Below are 6,924 nucleotides of genomic sequence, written 5' to 3' on the forward strand. Positions count from 1 at the left end.
AAGCCATGAACACATGGCAAATAACCATTGTATTGATAAGGTAGAAGAATATTTCCTTTATTCCAGACATTTTTATTAGCCAGCAGCACCCCAAGAGTTCATGGCAGCTAAGAGGTAACTCCTATATTTGAGTAATTTGCAGTTTTATAAGTCTGAATGACTAGAGTTCTGTTATACAAGTTGGTCTAAGTACTATTAAAAGGATGTTAAGGATCAGATGAGGAAGCTCATGAAAGATGGTGGCCACATAGAGTAGATGGAGGAAGGCTAGAGCAGCCAGCTAGTTCAAGATGCTGAAAATCAATTATCTGCACTGTGTGTTTTCTCCAGAGTTTTAAAATAGATTTACCAAAGATTAGTAATTCCCTTCGCTATTTCAAGATGTTGCTTTAAAATGAAATTGAAGAGATGATATCTTCAAAGACTGCACACTTGTTTGGAAAATATTTGTCACGAGACACATAGTAGGGTTCTTTGTTTTCCTGTCATTTACTAGAGATACAATGGTGGAGAACTTGGAGAACTGTAAAACAAAAAAAATAAAAGAACTGTTATGATCCCAGAATCACAAGGCTAACTTTTCTTTGAGTCAAATTAGAATTTTTCTGTTTTTTCCTTGGGTGTAGTTGAGATATTTTAATAAATATTTGACTCAGAACACTCGACTTAAAATTTTTAATCTGTGTAGATTTATAGTTTTGCAATTCCACTGTCAAAATGACAGATACTGATACATATTTTAAGGTAATCTTATATAATTATTTTCAGTGCCCTGTATCAATCAATGCTCTGACAGGCCATAAAATGTTACAGCTCATAAAGAACCAGCAAATAGTCAATTTTCAAAGTACAGCAGAAGAACCATAAATTAGATTGATTATATAACTATAAAATAATTAGTCCAGTATTTCCACACAACTTTGAAAACTTTCCTGACACTGATATTCATTGGAAAACATGCAGGAACCTCTTAAAGCTATCCAGTTCCCAAACTTTGCTGATGTAATTTTTTATTTACTTGATGTCACAATCACTCTCCCAGGCTCCTTTCCTCAAGGTGAACTCATTCCTTACTTTGGCTCTGATCTCCTCTTATATGAGGGAGTCTCTATGTTTCTCTCTCCTTCTCAGACCTCTTCTAGTACACAGACTTGCATGCCCCATGTCTGCTGTGAGTGTCTGGCTTGGTAGCTCTCTATGAGCAGACTCCCACGCTAGGACTTGGAGGGAAACAGTTAACTGAGGAAGGTGGCTCGGAGAGCTCCAGGGACAGCTTGAGTAAGTGACACAGAGTTGAAGATGTGGTGTGGAGTAGATTTCTGTGGTGGGCACCTGGGTTTGCTCCCAATAGGGAACTCTGTGAGACAGTACCGGTGGTGACTTAGATTTTTCTCCTGTTCCATTAACCTCTGCATGTCCAAAGTCTGCCCCCCCAAAACGTGTTTTAGCTCTGTCTTGGGAAAGTGCTATAATGTGCATCTCCTTCCATGAGGGAGCTACTCTCCGTCCCCCATCACCAGCTTCCTCTCAAGTCTTATCTATGCCCCCTCCTCTGTAGCTCTAACTTGTATCACATTTCTCTCATCAACACCATTGACACCTTGTTACTTGACCTTACTTTTCTTCACACTTCCTGCATTCACCTCCTAGCTTGTCTCTCTGCCTCAAGTCCTGCCAGTGATACAGTCCTTCCTGTATCCAGAATGAGGTTCCAAAACAGAACCTTACCACAACCTTTGCCCGATTAAAATCAGCAGTAACAGTGCAGGATACTGACCATGAGATGCTTCATGCTGTCACCATTCCTATCTCACTTTCTGGCCTTAACTCTCTGCCACATGTGCAGCTCCTGGGTTTCTACATACTCTATGCTGGTCCTAGTTCATCAGTGAATCTATAACAGAGTTCACCCCCTCAACTGTATCCTCCTGACACTTCATCCATCCCTCCCAAGGAAAAGCTCACCCTACTTAGACAGCCTAGTGTCATTATCTTCTTGGTTGTGTACACCCTCAATTTGGAACACATTCCCTGCAGGCTGGTTCTTATTAATCTCAAATTTCAAGTATGTTGCCAAGTGTTTGTTCATAGTAGTAGAGTCTCATTAAATGGCTTTTAATTATTTTGTTAAACTAGCCCCATAAGCCGGCCTTATCTTTGCACCTTTCTAACACCTTGCTCAAAATTACAATTAATAAATTATGAAGTTGAGGTTTGATGTCAAGTTAAGTCTCAAAAGTCTATATTCTTTCTGTTAATATATTGTAAAGCACCAAATATTTCTTCTACCTGGTCTTTTGTAACTTTCAATTAAGCAGCCTGAATTGTTTGGTTCTTTACATTTTAAACTTCTTTTAGAAATGAAATATTCATGACCAGGAACACCACTAGAGCTGCAAGTTTGGTTGTGTACACCTTGAAGTGAACTGCTTGTGACTTTGTGTAGAATTGCTATGAACCAGTTAGCTCATGGGACACATCTGAGCTCAAGAATTTAAAAACTGTTGGGTCAGTTGGACAGTGGAGAGGATTTATATGAGGTGTGAGGACAGTGGGATTTGGGGATGAGCCGATTTAGGACACAGCAATATATTTTCACACGTCACTGATTATGGAGAAAGATGATTATCCATCAATTACAGAGCAGTTGCATGGATGTTTCCAGAGGTTTCTGCACTATTAACTGATTCAAGTCTTTTAGCAGAGTTGTCATCTGCCTCAGTCCTTGTTTGTTGGTCCTCATCTTCAGAACATCCCAGCCCTAGAGAGTGGTCACTGTGTTTAAGCCAAGTGAGTGGAGCACAAGAAGAGGTGATACAGAAGAGTGTTCTGAAGCAAAGCCCATACCTTGGAAAATATAAGGAAATAATTTCGCAAGATGAAATTATGTCAGCCTCAAAGGGGTTTTCTTTTTCCTTTTTATGTTGTGTAACAAAATTCATCCTGTTTCCTTATTTTAAAAATAAGCAATATCTGCTGAATTGTCTATAAAATTAAAATTGCAAGCATGTTTTCTTTACATCCATTTATGTACCGGGACAGTTAGATCCCCAAAGAGAAATATAAGGCTTAGAAATTCAAGCTCTGTGAGAATTTAGAGGAGGAATAATTGAACATATGAAGAAAAAGTCTTCTTACAGTATCCAAAATAAAAATGTTTGCTGTGCGTATCACTAGTATGGTCTTGTTATTGTTATGTTTAAACCAATCAATAGCTATTCACAATACACACACAGACACACAGACACACATGCACACACACACACATGCTCGTGCACACACACATACACACACACGAACAATTGATGGTTTCTATGTGGATAAGATTAAAATTAATTTTTTACAATGTATCCAGTGGTCATGGTTCTATCACAGGAGATATGAAAGGTAATAAAAGATATCAAAGATTGTTACTACAAACATGGGTTTTCTTGTAATAGTTGGTTTAGACACACTAGCTTAAAGCCAACCTGTAGGCCAAATTCTTGAATTGGCTTATTATTACCAAAATATAAGATCCCTTTCTATCAACCTTGGGAAAAATTTATATTACCTTTGAACTGGGAGATACCTAAACTTATAATACATAAAACTTACGTATTTTGCTAAGTAAACTTTGGCATGTAGGAGGTGATGAATTATTATTTAGCAGCAATGGGCTAGAAACATGATCTAAATAGTTAATTCTGAACTCCAAGAATGAACTATATGTGTTTTGTCGGTAACAGGAATGTGTTTAGGTCTCGTCCCTTTTCCTATTATCTATGAGACATAAAGCTCAGTGACACAGTCAAAGTCATCTGTAGAAAAAAAAAAATGAAAAGATTGCATACCCCTAATAAAGCTGCCGAGAACATAGCGAGAGAGAATGAGTCATCCTGTGAGAATCCTGTTTGATAACTTCCTTCCCTCTGGATGGCCTTCTAGGTCACCTGGGAGTGTGGAAAACATCACAGGTGAGACTGCTCAACATCTAACTGCGCATGTGTCACAGGGGGGGAGGACATGTGTAAGGATCAGTCATCCACAGGCAACACTGCTAGACCCAAGATTTGATATGCGTTCCTTCAAAATTGCCCAGAGCCTCTGTTAGGGAATCATGCCCTTTCTTTCCTATTTTTCAATAACTGACATTTATAAATTCTTTAATGACATAATTTTTATTTGATGAAAATGTCTATGAATTTTGACATATGTATGTGTTCAGGTTACCACCACTCTGATAAGGATGGGAAAAAAAAATCGAAAAGGAGCCCTGCTGCCTCTGCCACCACGAGGGTCCAGGCTGCGGTCGCTCAGGGACTTTGAATATGTCAGGGATTGCCCTCAGCAGGCTTGCGCAGGAAAGGATAGCTTGCGGGAAGGACCACCCTTTTGGCTTTGTGGCTGTCCCAACAAAGAACCCTGATGGCATGAGGAGCCTGATGAAGTGGGAGTGCGCTGTCCCTGGAAAGAAGGGGACTCCGTGGGAAGGAGGCTTGTTCAAGCTACGGATGCTTTTCAAAGATAACTATCTGTCCTCACCACCAAAATACAAATTTGAGCTTCCACTGTTTCATCCAAGCGTGCATCCTTCTGGTACAGTGTGGAGGCCAGCTATCATGATCAAACAGATCTTATTAGGAATACAAGAACTTCTAAATGAACCAAATATTCAAGACCCAGCTCAAGCAGAGGCCTACACACTTTACTGCCAAAACAGAGAGGAGTATGAGAAAAGGGTTGGAGCACAAGTGAAGAAATCTGCCCCCTCAAGCAGCAGCCTGGGCTCCATGATGAGGAAGGGATTGGTATGGCAACAACTTGTTTACAACCTTTTGCAGATCTAAGTCGCTCCATACAGTTACTAGTCGCCTGGGAGGGTTGAGCGGGCACCATTTTCCATTTCTGCCACTGGCATGTACAGTCTCAATCCGCTGAATTGCCCCAGTTTTTCATACAGGGTCTCTTCCTTCAGTCTTTTGCATTTTTGATTGTTAAGTAAAACTTGCTTTTATTTTAATATTGATGTCAGTATTTCAACTGTTGTAAAATGATAAACTTTTGTACTTGGTAACCCCCTAGGAGTGTCACGCTCAGATGCAGGCATGCTTCCCACTGAGCTCTGGCCTCCAGCTGGCTCTATGACAAAACCACACTGTCCCTCCTTCCCTAGCTTCTCCTTCTCCGAAACCTGGTTGTTGCTTATGAACCTCAGATACAAAGTTGGCCCGCATCTCCATTCTGCACCACTTCCTTTGTGTTTACATGGCGTTTTGTCTGTGTTGCTGTTTAGAGTAAATAAGCTGTTTGTATAAAGGTTTTTGTTACATTATCATCATTAAAATGTGAGGTGGTGCCTCAGGATGTCTGAACCTCCTCACATGGCTGCAGCCCTTGCCAGGCACCAAGGCTGAGCCCCAGGACCAGCACTTAGGAGGTCTCCCAGCTTCTGTTAGGGATATGCCCAGGCCCCATGCAGCTCCATCTTCATTTGGTTCTTTGTAAACAGGAGTGTGTACAGAGATGTGTTCTGTTCTCCCCACCTGGGTCTTTGCGCCTTATGGTACCAAGCCTCATGCCCCACATCCAGCCTTCATAAGCCCAGCAAGGTGAAAGACTAGCTGATCCAGATCAAGGCTGAGGCCAGGTGAGAGCCAAGGACAAACTGGCCTGCACTGATCTCTCTGCCTATTAGCTGTACAGTGGGCCCCACTTTGGTCTGAATGCTAACTTCAGGCCTTTTGATGCCCAACCCTTACATATGGAAGAGGCAACCCCACCACCAGCCCAGGCAAAAAGCAGATCCTTCCTCTGGATCACTTGAGCACACAGCTCCTGCACCTCCTGGCCTGCATTCAGCTCTACCCTATGGTCCAGGAGACCAGCCTGGTGTGGCCTTGGCACAGGATGCCCTCAGGTATGATGGTCCACATACTGTATTTGCTGGAGCTGGTCTGGGTGAAGCTGCTCTTGGTAGTGGCCTGCCTGGGATGGGCTGGGTCTATGGTCTTGGGGCTTACGGAACACAGGGAGGTGCAGTGGACATAGGCAGTGATCAGTCTCCATCAGACTTGTCCCTGAGGCCCCCCTGGAATACCCTTGACATGAGAACTGGATACTAGTGGCTCAAGTTCAGGGACCAATCAAGGGGTAACCAGGTCTGCAGCCAGGAGTCTTCACTCTGGAATTGGAGGGACTTGTGCTCACACAGCTGGTGGCACCTGTATGGACTGGGTTGCCAGTGCCTCGTGGGTATGTTTAGCCACGAGTGTAGTCAGGAGCTGAGTTTGGATGGACAGTTGCAGCTAATGGCACAGGGCCTCACCTAGGGAGTTCAGGCTGGGGTGTGTGTGTGTGTGTGTGTGTGTGTGTGTGTGTGTGTGTGTATGTGTAGCCTGCTCTCAGAATGTTGTATTTTGTAACAACTGACTACATTTAGTAATAGGTACACAATATGTATATGGTTAATATATAGAAATTCAGTATATTTTATAATTAAAGTATTCTAAAGTAACTGATGTTTCTAGCAAACTGTAGTGACCCCAGCTATGAAGTGTTTCTTTTGTACCATAGCCCTCAGATGACCAGAGATGTGAATCTTGTACCATGGTTTTCTTACGTTGATTCTTCAGTCAAATCAGCCCAGACTCCACAGTCTTAGCAATGCTACCCTGTCCATCCCAGGTCTTCTCTAAAATGGCATATAAATGAAGTTATCCACTATGTAAGACTGATGGGTTTCATCCATCTCTCGTCAATTGCATTTGAAAGCCATTCATGTTTTTAGAAATACTAGTAGTGGAACCCATTGCCTAGTTGTAATTTTGTTGGCTTGTTCTCCTATTAAATATTTGAACTATTTACAGTTTATGTATCATTAGTTACAGTTTTATGTATAATGCTGTCATAAATATGCATATACAGGTTTTGTATGAAGGTAGG

The 6,924-nt window shown here is 41.7% G+C and overlaps 1 pseudogene; it reads left to right on the plus strand.

Annotated features, from left to right (window-relative positions):
- The first annotated feature begins 4,310 nt into the window (after positions 1–4,310).
- LOC117706749 (SUMO-conjugating enzyme UBC9 pseudogene) lies at positions 4,311–4,829 on the plus strand (annotated as a pseudogene).
- Positions 4,830–6,924: the final 2,095 nt, after the last annotated feature.

The sequence above is a fragment of the Arvicanthis niloticus genome, chromosome 4 (assembly GCF_011762505.2).
Source record: "Arvicanthis niloticus isolate mArvNil1 chromosome 4, mArvNil1.pat.X, whole genome shotgun sequence".
Taxonomy (NCBI): Eukaryota; Metazoa; Chordata; class Mammalia; order Rodentia; family Muridae; genus Arvicanthis; species Arvicanthis niloticus.